Source organism: Papaver somniferum, unplaced genomic scaffold (assembly GCF_003573695.1).
Source record: "Papaver somniferum cultivar HN1 unplaced genomic scaffold, ASM357369v1 unplaced-scaffold_131, whole genome shotgun sequence".
NCBI classification, from domain to species: domain Eukaryota; kingdom Viridiplantae; phylum Streptophyta; class Magnoliopsida; order Ranunculales; family Papaveraceae; genus Papaver; species Papaver somniferum.
In genome coordinates, this window is record NW_020622270.1 from 2794916 (window position 1) to 2816683 (window position 21768).

The following is a 21768-nucleotide window of genomic DNA, read 5'->3' on the forward strand; positions in this document are numbered from 1 at the left end:
GATTGCCCTATGAAGGCTGGCTGGCTTTCATTGCGATCATCTTGGTTTATAGTGGTCGACGAACACACTTTGACATTAATTGTGCAAAAGTCTCAACGAAATTGGCCGACTTCCCCAACTTGTATGTTTGTCGGAAAAGAAATGCATCGAAAAGTTTTCAATCACTTAATTGCAATATGAACCCACAACGATAATGTTCGTAGAATTATTGCATGCGAGCTCATCCCGTTTCAGTGATGCGAACCTAGCTATAAGGCTAGACATTCCAAGACTCACCCATAACATATGCAATAATGCCCATAAAGGCGGTATTTTGACATAGACTAGTCGCATAGTTAATAACTTGGTATAAGTGTAGGGCTGCACATGGGTCGGGTTGGGTCGGGTTTGGCCTCACCCACCACCCGACCCACTGCTGGTGGGTAATTGAACTTTTCACCCGCAACCGACCCACCATAACAATGGGTCGCTTTTCACCCGAACCACAATAAGGCGGGTTGGGTCGGGTCGGGTGGTGGGTTACCCGTCATATTTTATATCTTGCGGGAAATTGAAATCAATTTCAAATGAATCCCTAGATTTATTTAGAAAGTCAAGAACAATCAACAATACATAGAGTTCAACTAGTTGGGAACAAGTTTTAAGTTGATTCATACCTTCAGTTCACTAATCAAGATTCAAGAACAACGAATTGACGAAGGAAGAAGAGTCTCTGTGACTCTGTCTCTGAGAAGGAGAGAAGAAGAGGCCGAAGTGATAGGTGTGGGCTGCGAGTGCGATGCTTAGTTAGGGTTAGGTATTTTATTTTTTCAATCCAATGGCTGAGATTCATTCTAGGATAGAAAATCTAACGGGTAGCATGCTAGGGAATATTGGGCGGGTTGGTGGGTCGGGTCGGGTGAAGGAAGTTCCTACCCGCAACCGAGCCAACATACGGTGGGTTTTCACGTGCCTCACCCATAGTCGACCCATACCTAGATGGGTCGGTTCGGGTACGGGTATTTTTCGACGGGTGTGGGTCGGGTCGGCGGGTCGAGTCGGTTATGTGCAGCCCTATATAAGTGCCTGTTCATTCGGTGAACATGATTCGGTGGACCTTTAAATCCTAGGAACTAGAATTACACATTGGTACCACATATTTCTCCCATGAGTGTCCAATATTTAATTACACATTGGTACCACATATTTCTCCCATGAGTGTCCAATATTTCTCTTTCGCTTTTTGTTAAGTCGACATGCCATATGGTTAGAGGTGTAAAACGGGTCGGCACATTCCAACAGTACAGGACACGAAGAACGTGTTTAGCGTGTTACATGCCATATTGTGTTGTATAACGTGATGTGTCGTGTTGTGCCTTTTTAGAAAAAAGCTCAACCCATAAACATCTGTGTTGTGTTGTGTTGTGCCGCAAATCTAACTTATACAATCAGACAAATACGGTATTGAAAGACGATGAAAATATAGAAGAAAGTATATTAACAAAATAAGCGTATGCAAGACCTATTGGAGAACAAGTTTATCTTACAATTGAAAGAACCTAAATTCTAATAATTAATTTAGAAAACTCAAAACAAAGTTGATATCAAGATTATAAAAAGCACCGAGACTCATGATTTCACTATTAACCAATTAAAATGATTCAATCTAATTAACATGCATGTAATTCTTTACGCTTAAAGTGATTCCAATGTTGTAAAAGTAGATTTTCAAAGTAACAATTGTAAATTGAAAGCATAAAACATCAAAACCCCAGGCTAAGCATGCTCCATCAAAAGAAATCACAACTGCTTAATAATAACCCTTAAATCAATTTTTATTCAACGAGAATAATTACAATAGAAATTACAAAAATCATTAAAAATATAAATATACCACTTTTCTTGGGACAATGGCTTCCTCAGTCGCCTCAGCTAAGGGGTTAAACTCCTTATATTAATCACTTTACTACACCAATTTGGTCGATTAGAAACAAAATGTACATATTACAAAACGGGGTTGTAACGGCCAAGTTCTGTTTTCGAAACGATGCGTTACAATATTTTTATAAGGGCTTAGCAGCAATAACAAATTTTGGGTTGTAACAGCGTTTGTAATAGCCAGTTACAATCTCTGACAAAATTCGTAACAGTCAGGAGCTGTTACAACCATTTTGTAACTGCAGTTTTATTTTACGAATTTGGAACGCCCTTAGGCCGTTACAAATTTCAGTTACTATTCCCTGAAAATGGTGTAGTGCTTGCTCAAAATAATGACTCATGATTGAAAATTGTATGAAAAGCGGTAAAAGTGCTAGTACAACGAGTTTGCAGCGGATATAAGTGTTGCAAAGCTCATTATTACAAAAAAACGATAAAAGTTTTGTATCGCAGACGCAACAATATTAAAAGAATTGGTGACAGTTTTATAAAAGATAGTTCTGAGGCGTGATTGTTCTTCGTGTTCTTCAGCAACACCAATAGAAATAAATTCCTGCAACTCTCGATTATCCCTCCCGTGGTCTTCCAAAATTCACCAAACTTCTTCTAAACTTATTGCATCAACTCTTTTGGAACTCGACTCATGCTTTAATACCCCACAGAAACCCTTGAAAAACCGAGTAATTCTCTGTTAATCTTCCCGTCCAAGTCATGGAAAATCTTCTTTCCATATCTGATTCACGCGTTTCTGACTTGTCTATATCATTCCATACTCTCTCTTATATATATAAGAATCTTTTGAGAGATTAGCGACCCTTGTATATCCCTAAATTTCCAAAACCAAACCAAATAGGGACTCGTGAAACTCTATACCTCTGTTTTCCAGAAACCCGATTATCCAGCCAATTTAATCCAAATCAAACACTCATACCAGAATTGTATATCCATAACAAGTCCAGGCCAGTGTAGTCCCTGCCGAGATTCCCGCGATTTTCCCGTTTTCAGTTATCCAACAGATAGTTTCACATTTCTCGCCGAAACGAAACGTGGCCAAGATTTTCGCTGACTCGGTCGATTATTCACCAGTTTTCTCGATGACGTATACAAATATTAACAATTTAAAGTTGCTACAAATATATAATATTAATCAATCCTAAAATATCGATGTGTTCGTCAAAAAATTCAAACTGAAAATTTAAAATTGATCAAATCATAACAACTTATAACTAGATTTCATTCACTAACAACAATTAAAAGATATCTCTTGATTACAACAGAGGAGAAACGTTATAAGGTTTAGATTGTTTAGTATTGTGAAAAAAATAATTATATCTTGCTTGTGAATTTAGCGTAGAGAAGAGAAGACTTATAAATACTAAAATTTGTTGTTGGTGTCGACATCGATTGAGAAGTGATGCAGTGGTGATATTTGAGAATGAAAAAGAGAGATAAAGGGGTGTTTTGATTAGCATAAGAGAAATAGAAGGAGGAAAGACGATGAAAATGAGTGAAAAAGCGGGGGTCTGACAACCTCACCCAATATTTCGTTTAGAAAATCTGTATAGACAAACTCCAATATAATTCCAAGAGAGTCAACTAGACAGTCAGACTCAATCATTGGAAATATATCTAAGAGTTGTATCTCTGTTTCACAATGTAATCAACAAATCAAACAGATAGAAATCCGTGAGCCTGATTATCATGTGAAACAACTTGAACGGTACCAAAGACCGATGTTCAAGTGTCAATCAATTTATATCAACAATCAAAGGTTGGATTATCTAATTGATCGAACTACGCCCAACCTGTGATATTTCAATTATATAAGAAATATAATGCGGAAAAGAAATAACACGGACATAAGAAGTTTGGTTAACGAGGAAACCGTTAATGCAGAAAAACCCCAGGACCTAGTCCATATTTGAACACCACATTTTATTAAGCCGCTAAGACACTCTCCTACTAGAAGTTAACTTCAGACTGCAATGTAGTTGAGCCCTAACCAATCTCACACTGATTAAGGTGCAGTCGCGTTCCTTACACTATCCTAATACAAGTTAACTTCGAACTGGAATATATTTGAGATCTAACCAATCTCACACTGATTAAGGTGCATTCGTGTTCCTTACGCCTCTGAATCACAAACGACGAGACGAAGATGTTTGGGACTACTTTTTATCTTGCCTATCGGAGATTAAATCTCGAGAAAATCTTAGAGAAGATAGTACTTAATACTATAGAATACAACAAGATTAGAACACAATGTTACTGAGAAAATAGTTGGATCTGGCTTCATAATCCCAATGAAGTCTTTAAGTCGATCCTTAACCTATAATGGTTTTAGAAAAATCTAGTTTAAAGGAGAATCGACTCTAGTCGCAACTAGTATCACACAGGAGGTGTGGGATTAAGTTTCCTAGTTGCTAGAGTTCTCCCTTATATAGTCTTCAATTCAGGGTTTGCAATCAATGTTACCTTGGTAATAAAGCATTCAATATTCACCGTTAGATGAAAACCTGATTAGACTCGAGCTAACATCTTTCAACCGTTAGATCGAACTTAGATTGTTACACACAAATGAAAAGTGATTTCATTTAGATATGGGTAACTGTACCTAAACGTGTACACCTTTTTGGCTCAACAATAGTTAACCGAAGTTAGCCATATAAACACTTTCATATCAACCCTGTTCATCTTAACACAACTAGTTCAAATGACTCAAATGAAACTAGTTGTAGAGTTGTTCAATTGTTTATATTCTCATAGAAGTATACAAGACACAATTGAAGCAAAATCGATTTTGATTCACTCGAATCAATTCATGAACATTATAGCCAGCGTTTGCAAAAGATTGCATTCCTTAATTTATTAATGTATTAGTTCATGAACAAACCGATTTTAGAACATAACCTACTCAAATATGCAAACAGGTACGCATACCTAAGTGGCCGGACTTGGTTTGTGTTCGCCAGTATGTGAATGGGTACGCATACCACCAAACTCAGTTGAATTCCCGGACTTGAACTTAAGCCGGTACGCATACGGGTATGCATACTAAGTTCTCGGACTTTCAACTAACCAACCAGTACGCATACGGGTATGCATACTATGGTTCTTGGACTTGGAATAACTTGCAACAGTTAGCATACAAGTACGCATAATGTGTTATATCCAATCATGGTTAATTTTTCTAAACTCCCATTTCAATCATTGAAACATTCTTAGAAGACGACAATAGTTGTCTCACACAAACTATTAGCTTCAAGGGAATTTTCAAGTGATCAATAGATCAATACTAAACATTCTGAGTCTACATCAAATGATTGTCTCACACAAATCATCTAAGATGAACTTGGTTTAAGCGAAAGCTTACCAACACATATTTCGAAAAACATGTAAGCGAGATAAACTCAGCTCGAAATATCAAATGTGTATAATGGAAGTTTATATAGCTATACGACTTTTGTCTCAAATAGGAGATAGAGTAGATAGAATTTTGAGTGATAGATGAGTTCAAGTCTCCACATACCTTTTGTTGATGAAGTTCCACAAGCTCCCGATAGTAGTTCTTCGTCTTCATTCGATGAACGCCGTGAAGTCTAATGCTCAACTACACTTTCTATCCTCATCCGAGACTTAGCTATAAGTATATTAGAAATCAAGACTTATAGTTTTGACAACTAAGCTTGAAAAATAAGCTTGAGATAGCAACGCTGCGAGTTCGACTGAGCAGTTCTCTAACAATCTCCCCCTTTGTCAATTTTAGTGACATAACTATCAATACATATGGAATACAAAATAGATAAACTTCGTAGCTCTCAATCCAAATGCTTGATTTCCTTGGTTCTTCAACATTACGCGAAATCTTCGTCACTTCCAAGTACTCCAGTGATTCTGAACGTGTTCAACTCAGCATCATAGTTGTTGAAGATCCGTAGCTATAACAATGAGAAAACAGTAGCTCACAATCATTGTTATACAGTGTCACAGTATTATTACACAACATCAAAGTCCAATTGTATCACAACTTTGACAACAATACTATGGTGAAATGTTTCATTCCCCCTTAGTCAATACTTCATCTCACAATGAAAACCACTCCCCCTTACATAATGATCTGTAAACTATATGTATTTGTAGTTTGAATTACACAATAATTCTCCCCCTTTTTGTCAATATAAATTTGCAAAGGTACGAATACTAGCGGGATCATAATGAAATTCTCATAGAGATACTTCATGACTAAAAGAAAACATATCAACTTTGTTTCGATGATTTCACATAATCGAAACTTAGAGTATTCGTCAAGGAGTTTATAAATATACAAGATAACTCCTACAATATTCCATAGCCGCACTCCCCACAAAGATTTGGCAATTAATCACAAGTTCAATTAAGAACTCTCCACCATAAAATGTCATTCCTGAGAGAACAACAAGATCGACCTTACTTTTACAAGAAAAGAAGGATTTCTTTGGACATTAACAAATTACATGAAACATGAATTTGTATCCAAAAAACTCAATTAAATTAATCACAAGAGAACCCATGATTAATTTAATCGGAAATGCTCAACATAAGAGAACTTACGGAGCCGCACAGTACTTTCACATAGAACTGGATCAAGGAAAGATCAATACTGCGGAATATACAAAGATTCATTCTATTTTCATCAATATTTGCATAATTATACCATAGACTTAATCTTTGTTATCAAAAGTTCATTCTATTTTCCATCAATATTTGCATAATGACATATGATAGACTTAACTTTTGACATATATGGGACAATCATAGTTCACGGACGCAAACGCACATATCCCGTAACAATTGTTGCAATATATAAAACCAATAAAGATTAATACTGCAAAATCATCTTCCAAATAAACTTTAGAATTTGAATAAATAAATCTAAAAACATTGCAAGATGAAAATCGTTGGAAATAGCTATATGTACTCACAATAATTTCTATTCCTAACCCTAGATATCCTTCTTAAAACACAATAATAAATTCTCATAAGAAGTTTCCTAGACATAAAAAAACAACTCTAAAAACAAAGACTGATCACAAGATAAAAACAAAAAGACTCATAAACCATCAAAACCAATCATGAACTGAAATCAAAGAGCTTTTACGGAACCCTCACGAGTCTTGAGACCTTTGAGCTTGTGATTGACATCATCCACTGCTTCTTCAGAGAAGATATCCTCATTTATAAGATCTTTAACATGTGTTTTTATGAGAACAAGGTCAGAGTTAACCTTCTTCAACTCAGTTTGTAACACATCGAGACCCTTCATAGTATCAACGAGCTGCAGTTTTGCTTCCTTAAAGTATTTAAGAAAATTGAAAAAGTGGGGGTCTAAAAACACCACCCAATATTTCGCTTAGCAATCTGTATGGACAAACTCGAATATACTTTTAAGAGAATCAACAAGACTCAATCAATTAAAAGTGCATCAACGAGTTTATATCTCTCTCTTGATTTGATTTCCTCAAACAGAAACTGCGAGTACTAATCAAATACAAGGAATAACTTGGATGGTACCAAAGACCAATATCCAAGTGTCAATCAATATCAATCAACAACCGTTAGGTCGGATTCTCCAATTGATTGATCTAACGCACAACCTGTATTATTTCAATTATAAAGATAAAACAATATAATGCGAAAATTGAAATAACACACACACCAGAAATTTTGTTAACGAGGAAACCGCAAATGCAGAAAAACCCCGAGACCTAGTCCAGATTGAACACACACTGTATTAAGCCGCTACAAACACTAGCCTACTCCAAGCTAACTTCGGACTGGACTGTAGTTGAACCCCAATCAGTCTCCCACTGATCCAAGGTACAATTGTACTCCCTACGCCTCTGATCCCAGCAGGATACTGCGCACTTGATTCCCTTAGCTGATCTCACCCACAACTAATAGTTGCTACGACCCAAAATCGCAGGCTTTGAAAATAAACAAATCTGTCTCACACAGACAAGTCTATCAAATGATCAATCTGTCTCCCACAGAAAAACCCTAAAGTTTTTGTTCCGTCTTTCGATAATAATCAAGGTGAACAGGAACCAATTGATAATTCGGTCTTATATTCCCAAAAAACAACCTAGATTAATCAATCACCTCACAACAACCTTAATCGTATGGTAGAGAAACAAGATGTTTTGGAATCACAAACAATGAGACGAATATGTTTGTGATTACTTTTTATATCTTGCCTGTCGGAGATATCAATTCTCAAGACAATCAATCTGATTGTACTCGTACGATAGAAGATGCAAGATCAGATCACACAACTACGATAAAAGTAGTATCGGTCTGGCTTCACAATCCCAATGAAGTCTTTAAGTCGATAACCTGGTTTTAGAAGAAGAAAACCAAAAGTTAAAGGAGAACCGACTCTAGTACGCAAACTAGTATCACACGTAAGGTGTGGGGATTAGTTTTGCACAATACTAGATGTCTCCTTTATATAGTCTTTCAAATCAGGGTTTTTCCTTGGTAACAAAGCAATCAATATTCACCGGTATATGAAAACCTGATTTAGATTCAAGCTAATATTTCTCAACCATTAGATCAAAAACTTAGCTTGTTATACACAAATGAGCTGCACGCTTCTAGGTTTGTTAACCGTACCCAAACGTGTACATTGTTGGTTCAACAATAGTTAACCAAAAGGTTAGCCATATGAGCATTTCATATCAACCATGTTCTTCTTCACCATAACTAGTTCAAATGACTCAAATGAGCTAGTTAGAGAGTTGTTCAATTGCAAGGAAATCTTATATAACTACACAAGACACAATTGAAGCAAAGATGATTTGATTCACTTGAATCGGTTCATGAACTTTTATAGCCACGGTTTGCAAACTGCATTCCTTAGTCTTTTTAAAGTTTAAGTTCAGAAATTATCTTCAGATATATAACCTTCTTAAATTCGCACACTAGGTTCGCGGACTTAAGCAACCGGCAGAGTTTAGAAACTCCAGAAGAAAATCTCGGCAAGAGACCTTGCGCCGGTTCGCGGACTTAGCTCACGCAAGTAGTTTGTCAACTCCAGCAGAAATTCTCGGATTTGAGAACTTCACCAGTTCGCGGACTTGGCAACAAGCTATTCTTCCGGTTTCTCTTGATCAACAAAGTTCGAAAACTTTGGTTCAAGGAATAGGACTTATACATAAATGTGTTTCCACAACAATGCTAATGTCCATCATTGGTTATGTAATCTAAACTCTCATTCCAATCATTGAAACATTCTTAGAGGACGTTATACAGTTGTTACGCCATTTCTCGTCAAAGAAATTTTCAAGATGATTGAAACATATCATGACTTTCGTCACTAGGTAAAGATAAACTTGGTTGAAGCGAAAAGCTTACCAATACATACTTCGAGATATAGATAGGCGAGGTATACTCGGCTCGAAATACCAAATGTTTATAGTCTAAGTCTATATATATAGCATATACTTTTTGTCTCAAGAAGTAGGAGATAGAGTAGATAGACTTTTGAGTGATAGATAAGTTCAAGTCTTCACATACCTTTTCTTCGAGAAGTTCCACCGGTTCCTTGAGTAGTTTTTCTACTTGTATGATGAATTGCCATGAAGTCCTTGAGATCAACTACACTTTTTATCCTAGTCCGAGACTTAGCTATCATAGACTAGAAATCAAGACTTATAGTTTTGATCACTAACATTGACAAACATGCTTGAGATAACAACGCATGCGAGTTCGACCGAGAAATGCTCTAACAATCTCCCCCTTTGTCAATTTTAGTGACAAAACTATCAATACATACAGAATACAAAAAAGATAAAGAAACTTAAGTAGCTCATATTCCACATGTATAATCTTCAACATTCCTCGAAATCTTCGTTACTTCCAAGTAATCCAATGATCCCAAAGGTTGTAAGTTTAGAATCACCGCTGTTGAAGATTCGTAGCTATGACAATGAGAAAGCATCGGTCTCGATCATTGTTATACAGTGTCATAGTATTATTACACAGCGTCAAAGTTCAATTGTATCATAACTTCAACAATAATACTATGGTGATATGTATCACTCTCCCTTAGTCAATACTCCATATCACATGGAAACCACTCCCCCTTACATAATGACCCGAAGACCATATGTATTTGTAGTGTGAACTACATATTAATTCTCCCCTTTTTTGTCAAAAGGTACAAGAACGGGATCATAATGAAATTTTCGTAAGAGACATTTCATGACTAAAAATAAAGAACACACATCATCTTATTTAGATGCAATCATATAGCCGAATCTAATAGCATTCATCAAGGAGTTTAAAGATACAAGATAGCCCCTCTAAAATTCCACAGCCGCACACCCCTCAAGATATGACCATTAAGCACAAGTTCAAAAGAGCTCTCCCCCATTTGATGTCATTCCCAAAAAAAACAAGAGCGACCTTAATTTCAAAAGAAAAGAAGGATTTTATTGGACACCAAAAACCATAAGAATGATTTTTTATATCCAAAAACTCAATCAAATTAATCACAAGTACAACCCGTGACTAATTTAATTGGTATACGCAATCAAATCAAACACAAAAAGTGATCAATTCAATTTTTTGTGCCCAACATAAGAAAACTCATGGAGACACAAAAAACTCAACTAGATTAATTACAAGAGAACCCATAATTAATCTAATTGGAATACACAACCAAACTAAAGTAATCAATTTAATTGTCAATTGTTTTGCTCGACATAAGAAAACTTACGGACCAATAACTACATAACCAAACAAGATGATTAATTTAGTTCAAAATGCTCAACACAAAGTACCTTACGGAACAACCAACAAAGCTAATCAAAAATAATCAACTTGGTTGTATCGTGCTCAACATAAGACACATTACAGAGCCTCACAGTAATACATACGAATATGGATCAGGGATGATCAATACTGCGGAATACACAAGGATTCATTCTATCTTCAATCATTATTTGAATAACAACAATAATAGACATAATCCTTGAAAACAAAATATTTTAACCTATCTTCCATCAAAATCATTGACAATATAGGCTTAAGTTTTGTATTTGTCAATAGTACATTCATCCTTTTACCAGTACGTGAATACCGAACACGAACGACTTTACTTTTGACAAAGTATGGGACCTTCAAGTTCACGGACGCAAACATACATATCCCATAACAAGTTGCAATATCACAAATCATAAAGATTAATACTGCAAAAACATCATCCTCCAAATATTTTTAGAATTTAAAACCAATAAATCTAAAAGATAATACAAGAAGATGAAAAATAATAGCTATGTATAGCCACTATTCAAGCACTAGTTATTCTTCCAACTAAATCAAAAAGAAGACATACTAGGAAACAAAAACACACGTTACTCATCTTCTTCCTCACCGGAGATACTCCAAGATGCTTTAATTGTGTCAATTCTTCCTCGATCTCGGGAAACTTCGTTGCAACCAAAGACAATTGTTCTTGAACACACTTCACTCTTGAATCAACCTTACACACACCTTTATGAATTTTTTGAAGAAGGCTCATGGTAGTAGGGTCACTAAAATCAAGAGAAGCGATTCTTTGTTGCTTGCAAGCATTTTCCCTTATGCGTCTAAAGGTACACGGACGAACCGGTTTGGGGACCCCAAGAGAGTTTCCAATTGAATCACACCCACGATCATGGAAAATTTGACTAATCAAGCAAGGGTAACCCAATATCTTGATGGGTGAAGTCATCGGAATCATTTGAGAGATAATGAAGCCACAAATATCGAGACTTGAAATACCCGAATCAAGGAAATATACCAATTTCGCAAACTCGTGACTCCACCAAGAATTTTCAATTGTGGAAGGACAAAGATTGGGGATACCAAGTTTTCCAAAATACATCAAAGCAATACTAAGATCATTAGTAGGGAGCTTTCCTTGACTCCAAACGACCTTCTTGCCACAAAGCCCAACCGAGATATCATCACAAGATGGACGTTCATCACTTGGTTTAGGAAGCTGTACGTTCCCCAACGCGATTTTGGTAATCCTTGAAATTAATTCTCTATCAACAAGAAACCTTTCTCTACCAATCATGGATTTGAATTTCATCTTGTTGTAATCAACATCATGAATATTGGCATAGAAAATCCTTGTAAGAGAATCAAATCCTTGACCAAGACCATCAACGATATTTCCAAGCTTGAATTTTTTAAAGCATACCAAATCCTCTTCATGCCCACTAGAAAAATACAATTTATTTTCTAGGATGAAACCTTTTGAAGCAATCTTGTCAAACACTCTAACACAAGAATCATCCACAAACCTAATTCTAAGAGAGTTTTGGTCACAAGAAGAATTCAAGCTAGAGGTTTTTGGGTTTTTAGAGCTCCTTTTATTGCTTCTAGAATTCATCATGGGACTAGAAAAATGAAAGTATCAAGAGAAAAATACTTACTTGCATTGAATCTTGAACACCCTTTCTTTCAATTTTTCCAATGGAGCTTCAATGGAGGAAACACACAAAACCCTAGAGGTTCACGTACGCGGACGGGTGATGAAGAACACTAGGGTGCGTGAACTTCTTCTTTATAAGGCCACAAATGGGCTTGGACCCGTTCATGAACCGAGACCCGTATAAGAAAGATGGGATTTCCTTAGCCATTTGCACATTAAAGGTTATGCATTCCGTGACAACACACATGTGAACGACAATGGATGCGACAGAAAGCTAAAATTGATGTTTAAACACAATAACAAAATGTAAACAAATCAAACCATTTTCTTGCCCCATTCCAAGATATATACAAATGGGGAATTGCCATCATTGTTACCAAATGGCATAATGCGCAAAGGGATTCTCATGCGACATTTCTGGTTGATATGTGTGAAGAGTCCCTGTAGTATAATCAAAATAATGATGATAGTCAGGGAAGTTAGAGCTTTCTATCCTTCGTTTGTTCTGGATAGAAGGTGGATACCTCCGATTTCTGGGTTGCATAGTATTAACAGATTCAACACATACAGAACCCTTTTCGGAACGATTTTTAGACTTAACAGATTTAAGTTTTTCTAAGAATTTAAAAATGCCTTTGAAAGCTTTGAATATATCTTTATCAATTGATCCACCACGATAGTATTCCTCAAAGAGATCAAGATTTAATCTAGTGAGGTTCCATATCCTTGAGCGTGTCGAGCGTTTTCTCAATCTTTCCTTCTTTTTATTTTTTCTTTCTGATTGATTATTAACATCTAAATCTTACCTTTTAGATGAAGTAAGATTATCATGAGAACCCAGAGGTTTTAGCCATAATAATCTTTGAACAATCTTTAAGGAAATCTGGCGTGCACTACAGATGCCAAGAGCAAGTTTTCGAAAGAAATTTCCCATGGGACGATTTTTAAGGAATGAACAAACACAAACTTATTAGGTTTAAGGTGTTTGCCGGCTCTGATACCAATTGAAAAAGCGGGGTTCTATCAACACCACCCAATATTTTGCTTAGCAATCTTTATGGAAAAACTCGAATATACTTGTAAGAGAATCAACAAGACTCAATCAATTAAAAGTATATCAACGAGTTTATATATCTCTCTTGATTTGATTTCCTGAAACAGAAACTGCGAGTACTAATAAAATACAAGGAATAACTTGGATGGTACCAAAGACCAATACCCAAGTGTCAATCAATATCAATCAACAACTGTTAGGTCGGATTCTCCAATTGATTGATCTAACGCACAACCTGTATTATTTCAATTATGAAGATAAAACAATATAATGCGGAAATTGAAATAAAACAGACACCAGAAATTTTGTTAACGAGGAAACCGCAAATGCGGAAAAACCATGAGACCTAGTCCAGATTGAGCACACATTGTATTAAGCCGCTACAGATACTAGCCTACTCCAAGATAACTTCGGACCGGACTGTAGTTGAACCCCAATCAGTCTCCCACTGATCCAAGGTACAATTGTACTCCCTACGCCTCTGATCCCAGCAGGATACTGCGCACTTGATTCCCTTAGATGATCTCACCCATAACTAAGAGTTTCTATGACCCAAAATCGCAGGCTTTGACAATAAACAAATCTGTCTCACACAGACAAGTCTATCAAAGGATCAATCTGTCTCCCACATAAAAACCCTAAATTTTTTGTTCCGTCTTTTGATAATAATCAAGGTGAACAGGAACCAATTGATAATCCGGTCTTATATTCCCGAAGAACAGCCTAGATTAATCAATCACCTCACAACAATCTTAATCGTATGGTAGCGAAACAAGATGTTGTCGAATCACAAAAAATGAGACGAAGATGTTTTTGATTACTTTTTATATCTTGCCTATCGGAGATATCAAATCTCAAGCCAATCAATTTGATTGTACTCGTACAATAGAAGATGCAATATCAGATCACACAACTACGATCAAAGTAGTATCGGTCTGGATTCACAATCCCAATGAAGTCTTTAAGTCGTTAACCTGGTTTTAGAAGAAGAAAACCAAAGGTTAAAGGAGTATCGACTCTAGTACGCAAACTAGTATCAAAAACAAGGTGTGGGGATTAGTTTCGTACAATACTAGATGTCTCCTTTATATAGTCTTTCAAATCAGGGTTTTGCCTTGGTAACAAAGCAATCAATATTCACCGTTAGATGAAAACCTGATTTAGATTCAAGCTAATATTTCTCAAACGTTAGATCGAAAACTTAGCCTGTTATACACAAATGAACTGCACGCTTCTTGGTTTGTTAATCGTACCCAAACGTGTACATTGTTGGTTCAACAATAGTTAACCAAAAGGTTAGCTGTATGAGCATTTCATATCAACCATGTTCTTCTTCACCATAACTAGTTCAAATGATTCAAATAAACTAGTTATAGAGTTGTTCAATTGCAAGGAAATCTTATGTAACTACATAAGACACAATTGAAGCAAAGATGATTTGATTCACTTGAATCGGTTCATGAACTTTTATAGCCACGGTTTGCAAACTGCATTCCTTAGTCTTTTTAAAGTTTAAGTTCAGAAATCATCTTCAGGTCTACAGTATAACTTTTTTAAAGTAATACTCAATAATATAATATTCTCGTTAAAATAATAAAATTTCTTGGTCCCGATTCGGGCCCTTAGTGCTAAAATAATAAATTCGATAAAATAATACATTTCAAAAGTTTCCCTTAATGATTATTAGGTCCCAAATAATATATAAAATAATAATGCTACTAGAAAAATAACAAATTAATTTCAAACATATTAAACTTTTCCAAAATATGATTTAATATCGATTTCTTTTTCTTTAAAACTCAAATCAAGTTGTAGTTCATCGCCAATAATTCGTAATGCAATTAAAGTATCCGGGGCCACGTTGTTATACTGCAACAAGAAGTAATTTTGAAGTGTCCATAATATAATGCTTTTACATTAGTCGATATTTTACTTAGCCTACAAGTATTATTCAACCTCCAAGCTAGGAATTACTTTTTTAAGTAATTATGTATTATTTAATTATAAAATAATAATTTATTATATTATCGATAATATAATATTTCTTTAAAATAATAAATTTTCTTGGTCCCAAGCCTATTATTTTATAGAAGTTATACTGTATAACCTTCTTAAGTTCGCACACTAGGTTCGCGGACTTAAGTAACCGGCATAGTTTACAAACTCCAGCAGCAGTTCGCGGACTGGGTTCGCGGACTTAGCTCACGCAAGTAGTTTATCAACTCCAGCAGAAATTCTCGGATTTGAGAACTTCGGCAGTTCGCGGACTTGGCAACAAGCCATTCTTCCGGTTTCTCTTGATCAACAAAGTTCGCAAACTTTGGTTCAAGGAATAGGACTTATACATAAATGTGTTTCCACAACAATGCTTATGTCCATCATTGGTTATGTAATCTAAACTCTCATTCCAATCATTGAAACATTCTTAGAGGACGTTATATAGTTGTTACACCATTTCTCGTCAAAGCAATTTTCAAGATGATTGAAACATATCATGACTTTCGTCACTAGGTAAAGATAAACTTGGTCGAAGCGAAAAGCTTACCAACACATATTTCGAGATATAGATAGGCGAGGTATACTCTGCTCGAAATACCAAATGTGTATAATCTAAGTCTATATATATAGCATACGACTTTTTGTCTCAAGAAGTAGGAGATAGAGTAGATAGACTTTTGAGTGACAGATAAGTTCAAGTCTTCACATACCTTTTTGTCGAGAAGTTCCACCGATTCCTTGAGTGGTTCTTATACTTGTATGATGAATTGCCATTAAGTCCTTGAGCTCAATTACACTTTCTATCCTAGTCCGAGACTTAGCTATAATAGACTAGAAATCAAGACTTATAGTTCTGATCACTAACATTTCCAAACATGCCTGAGATAGCAACGCATGCGAGTTCGACCGAGCACTGCTCTAACAAAAATCATGAACCACTTCGGCCGAACCATCTCCTCATTCTCAACATCTTGATGAGAATAGGCATAGTAGCATGAGGTATCAGGATTTTGACCATCAACATCTACTAAGGTTCTTTTCTTCCTCCCTTTGGACTCGAAACCAATACCTTTATCAAGAAAAACTCTTGAAAAATCACAGGTGCGAGAAGGTGAAGACATTCTTGATAAAAAAAATCCTAGAGTACGCGTACGTCACTCAACAGGTTTTGTATTTAAATGGTTTCTTAGCGACGATAACTTTTAGGTTTCTAAAGACAGTTCGTGACAGGTAAGTCATGGGTACCCGTACAAACACATCCCGAACCCAAACGAAAAACTAAAACTAAAACCGTAACGTACCTTTTTTCGAGGTAAAACAAAACAGTATAATTTTGCTACGTGAAGATTTTCTTTCACACATTTTGGCTCAATAAATTTTATATTTCCACTGATAAACAATTTAGAGCATAAGAGTAGCAGGAAACTTAGTTGCAAAAAAAAAACGAAGAGATTCTTGAGACACAAACAATACTTAGGCAAAGCTATCTGTAGACAATAGTTTAGCTATGGAAGATAAGAAAATAAGTCGACTAATTAGAAAGCATTTTACCAATAAGTATACCTAATTATTAACAAATCTTACTCAACAGGTTTTTTATGACTAAGCATTCCACCCTTGTGATTAATTAGAACAAGTATGAGCATTATGCTCATCAAATGAATATCCTTCATGGTTAATCTTCGTTTTCCTTCTAATTTTTGTAGGAAACCCTTTGTGATGTAATATAAGTATCATAAAACTTATTATCATCAAAGTACGAGACTAAGTTTGAATCCTTACCAGAAGAAGTTTGTATGAAGGATTTTGACAGCCTGTTGATAAGATCCTTGTATCCTTCAATTATCAGATTAAGGTTGTCCTTCATATCTCCACTGTTACTTCCACCCACTGGTACCTTTTTCACATCTTGAACATCATTCTTCACATTGGATTGGAAAGAACCTTTCTGAAAACTTCTTGAACGATTAATATTAATGCTACAATTGGTTCGGACGTTCGATGAGCATATTGAACTGACTCTCTTGGAAGAATTTACAGGGTGAGTACTAACATCAATAGGTTTAGACATCCGAATGTCAGTTACAACTTTGAGAATTAAATCTAAGGTGTGCTGAAGTCGACCAAAGTAATTGTCATTCAGCTTCAGTTTGCTCTTCCGTTGAATATGTCCTTTGGAATAAAAAAAAGACATGCATTCTAATCACGGGAGTGATTAGTGTGTGTAGCATTAGAGACATCGTTAGAAAGTTTCTTCCTTCCATGAGACGTGGTAAATCCATGATCAGTGGAAGAACCAAACACTCCTTTGGCAATAGGAAGGGTTTGCTGTTTAACTTCTGAAGCTGTTTTCATTAGAGGACATGATTAGAATTCGTCACGTTTTCTAATTTCACAGCATAGTCAGAAGTAGTTGGTACGACATATTCCCCAGAACGACCTTTATCTTGAATTGAGACATCACTCAATAGTCGTTCAATTTCATGGGAATCTTCCTTGAGTTTAGCCTCCAGTAAGATTCAAGATGAACAAACTATAACAATTTCCTCATGAAGAACCCTTAGTTGGGAATCACAATCTTTTACCATACCAACCATTTTATTGACCTTATGTTTCAGCCTACTGATTTCAACTGCCTGGATTCTAACAAGTTTTAGAATCGCTGCACTCTCTCGGGCTGCTTCGGTTCTACTTCAGAATCAGATTCGTCAGCAAGATAATCAGGATAACACATAACAATACTTGTCTGTTTCATAGGAACAGAATGTTCATCTATATGTGAGATAGACAAGTCTTTCTCTTGATTCATGCACTAGTGGAAAATAACAGTTTTGCGACCGACAAAGAAAGTCATAGATACGAGTTAAATGACTTGCATTCTTGGTCAAAGAAAGGGTCGCTGTTTGAGCGTCTTTTTCTACTATGACGTGCCTCTGGGGGTCGTTGAAAATCTCATATCAACGACAGATTTTAACGGTAATTATGACTGACCACAATCAGTCATAGATATAAACCTTAATATAAAAAAATAGATTCATATTGGTTATCTGGCCTGACTGAATCTGACTGATCCATCTGGGCTGACTGAATCTGACTGATCCGTCTGGCCTGACTGAATCCGACTAAATCTCAAATTAGAATTCAAATGAAGCTTAAATAAGAAGAAAATCAAACTCAAATAATAATAATGCTGGACCAAATTCCATTCCATTAAACATTCATTGTATTCATTGCACAACCCATAACTGAATACAATTGATATAAAGAGAGAAATGCAACTAACCAGCAAAACCATAAAGAGACAACTAAACCACACACTATAGGAAAATAGAAGTACATAGGGATCTAAATACAAACCATTGGATAATCACCAGAATTCTGATCTTCAACATCTCCTCCATCAAAGAATTTCACCACCAGAACAGGTTTCAAAGCTAAACAACCTGAAAAAGAACCAACAAAAATACAGTAAGGCATTGAATCGCAGTGAAAACAAAATAGATAGATTGTGCATAAACTACTTAAACGCAAAATCAGAGTATGGATACTACTTGTACATAGGGAAACTTTCATATCAAAAAAATCAGAACTAGTATAATGGCATTCAGCCACTTAACTGTCAAACAAAAAGCCTAATATATACAAGACCTATGTAACAAACAGTATATGCATTAGTTTGTGCATATGAGAAGTATGAAATGAAATTGTTTGGACCAATCATCTTTAACAGATGCATCATGCAGGTGCTATCAGAATTTCTACTAAATAAACATCCTACAAACTTTAGAACTAATCAAAAGCTCCAACCCAGTAGACTTTGATGATGCTACCAATGGTAAATATCTGGAAAACATCATTGCATAACATTTTCAGGAGCTAAGATTACCTATGTAGTTCTTTGTATATTTCCAAAATCAATAAGAGCACAGAAGGACCTTCACATATCGCAGGGTTCAACAGAGTAGTCTTCACCAGAAGCCTACAAGCTACAAGAGATAACTGTCAGTCAAATGTCTCTTCTGCCTAGATTTATCCACATTATAGAAAAACAGCAGTAGTACAACGTTTACCTCAATATTGCCTTAATACTCTCCACCTATCTCAACCAAAACAAGTACTGAATACCAATTTTTGCCTGAGCATCTTCATCCCAATATGCTTCATCGTAAATAGAGTTATATGCATACTGGGTTGTTAACGTAAAATGTGCATGTGAGGGTTAGAAAGCTTAGAACGATGGGGATAAAAACTATCCAGAAATATGTATGACCTGCACATGAAAAGAAACACAAGTTTTCAGCCTTCCGATCCTGAACTAGCTTGCTAGGGTAATAAAATTACTTGAAACAGATGAATGAATGTTCAACTTCACACCCATACCTTTCTCCCTTAACTGCAAGGACTCCTGCCATGACATCCGCGTGCCTAGATATAAATTTGGTAGCTGAGTGCATTACAATGTCTCTGAAATAATGAAAATGAATTAGTAAGAGCCTATATTAAACTTTATTTACATTGTTAAGAAGTTCAGATGGAAGAACATATATTAACTCATGGATATTTGCTTATTTTGAAATCTGAAGCAAGAAAGAAAGAAGAACCAAATGATAAAACAATTACCACTACCTCCAATGAGCTACTATGACCTGTAAATTTCTGCTTTATACTTTCAGTTGAATGAGAACACAAGAACATCCACAAATTAGTGAATTACACAAATAAGAAAACACCTCAATGGAAAACTCATACACCCTGGCGAACTAAAACACGAGTTCTTACTTCACTTCCTAAACCGAAACAGTGAAATTATTAAGATAAACTACGTCTTCATTTTCAAAGAGAATAACATACTCAACTTCTTGAATGTAATTAAACAATCGTTCTAAATTTTCCGAATATGAGAGATGGGGTAAAATAAACTTACCATCCAATGCATCATGAGTTTCTTCTCTTGCATAAGAAACCAGTGCTAAATCCTCTTAGCAGAAAGCAAATCTCTGCACAGAATGTGATTCCATTTGGTCTTCTACACCACAATCATACACCAAAACAACACAAAAACAACACAATCATTAGAATAAATAGAAAATCATTGCAAAATCGAAGAATAACTAATGCAAAATTAAGCTACAAAACTATGAAGTTCATACAACTATCTAAATACATAAGAATACACCTGATATTCTTTAAAACGCTCTAAATCATTGCTGAGCTTCATGTTAAGAGCATTAGATATAACCTGAGAGTATCTTCTGTCCTTGTAATCCTTCTTTCTGTTCAGTAACCAGTCTGGAATTTTGAATTGTACTTGGCAACAATTGTCATCAGATTCTCCAACTCCACTGCAGATAGTTCACCAGCCCTACACCATTTCAATTAAACACCCAAAGTAAGAACACAATATACATATAACATTAATCATTTCATAACCTAAATAACCTTTATCTCTTAAAAACCCCAAACCCACCATTGAATACAAACAAACAGAAAATCAAAAAACAAACTAAACATCCCCACACACTTCAAACACCAGTCGATCACATACCAAATCATGTCTAGCAAATCCTAGATTTCAGATTAAAATCATGCTCAATCTGACTTTTAATCTAATGAAAAGAAAAAAAGCATGGCAAAATGAAGTTTATTCTCTTTTTCCCCAAAACGAATCAGCCTAGGTCAGCTGCTGTATTTGAAACATAAATCGAGTACAAAATCAAATTAAAAAACCCCAAATTAAAAACCTAGGGTTTCTTTTTCATGAAAACCCCAAAAATGGACATAAATCAAAATCAGAAGGAAATAGATGTAATCATAAAAAAAACCATTAAATTACTTTACTGCTGGTAAATCAGTTGGTACTTCATCCTCTGTTTTTGAATCCCTGAAATTAAAAAAATAACCAAAACCCAATCACAATAATATCCCAATTCTTTTATTAAAGTATAAAACTCTAACTCATTTAAAAATAAAGATCAATTACAGGAAAATACAGTACAAAATCATATTGAAAACATAGATCTGCTACAAAATAATGATTTTACAATCAATGTATACCTTAAAAGTTACACTGCTCTTATATTTGTGATAAAAAATATAGAAGAAGAAGGAGAAGATGAAGAAGATCTTATCTTTTCTTCTGTAAGAGTTAGAAAGAAATTAAAGAAGAGTGGGAGAGATGGTGACGGAGTGAGATTTTTTTTCTTTTGTAAGCAGGGAGGGAGATGAAGAAGATGGGGAAGAAGAGATATTTCTCTTTCTTCTGTTGGAGTTGAAACTGGAAGAAGACGCATTGAAGAGGGAGAGAGAGATATCTTTTTTTATTAGAGATACTAGTGTT

General features: G+C 35.5%; 1 long non-coding RNA gene across 5 annotated transcripts; it reads right to left on the bottom strand.

Annotated features, from left to right (window-relative positions):
- Positions 1-18590: 18590 nt before the first annotated feature.
- On the bottom strand, positions 18591-21704 carry LOC113332546. Of its 5 annotated transcripts, none has more exons than XR_003351585.1 (9): positions 21486-21704; positions 21265-21312; positions 20671-20793; positions 20356-20457; positions 20058-20097; positions 19812-19895; positions 19502-19701; positions 19318-19417; positions 18591-18874 (listed from the first exon to the last, which is right to left on the bottom strand). It is a non-coding gene; the product is annotated as an uncharacterized LOC113332546 (long non-coding RNA). The 5 variants fall into 5 exon arrangements; XR_003351584.1 differs by having other exon boundaries at positions 20052-20097; XR_003351583.1 differs by lacking the exon at positions 20058-20097 and having other exon boundaries at positions 20356-20454.
- Between the last annotated feature and the right edge of the window lie 64 nt (positions 21705-21768).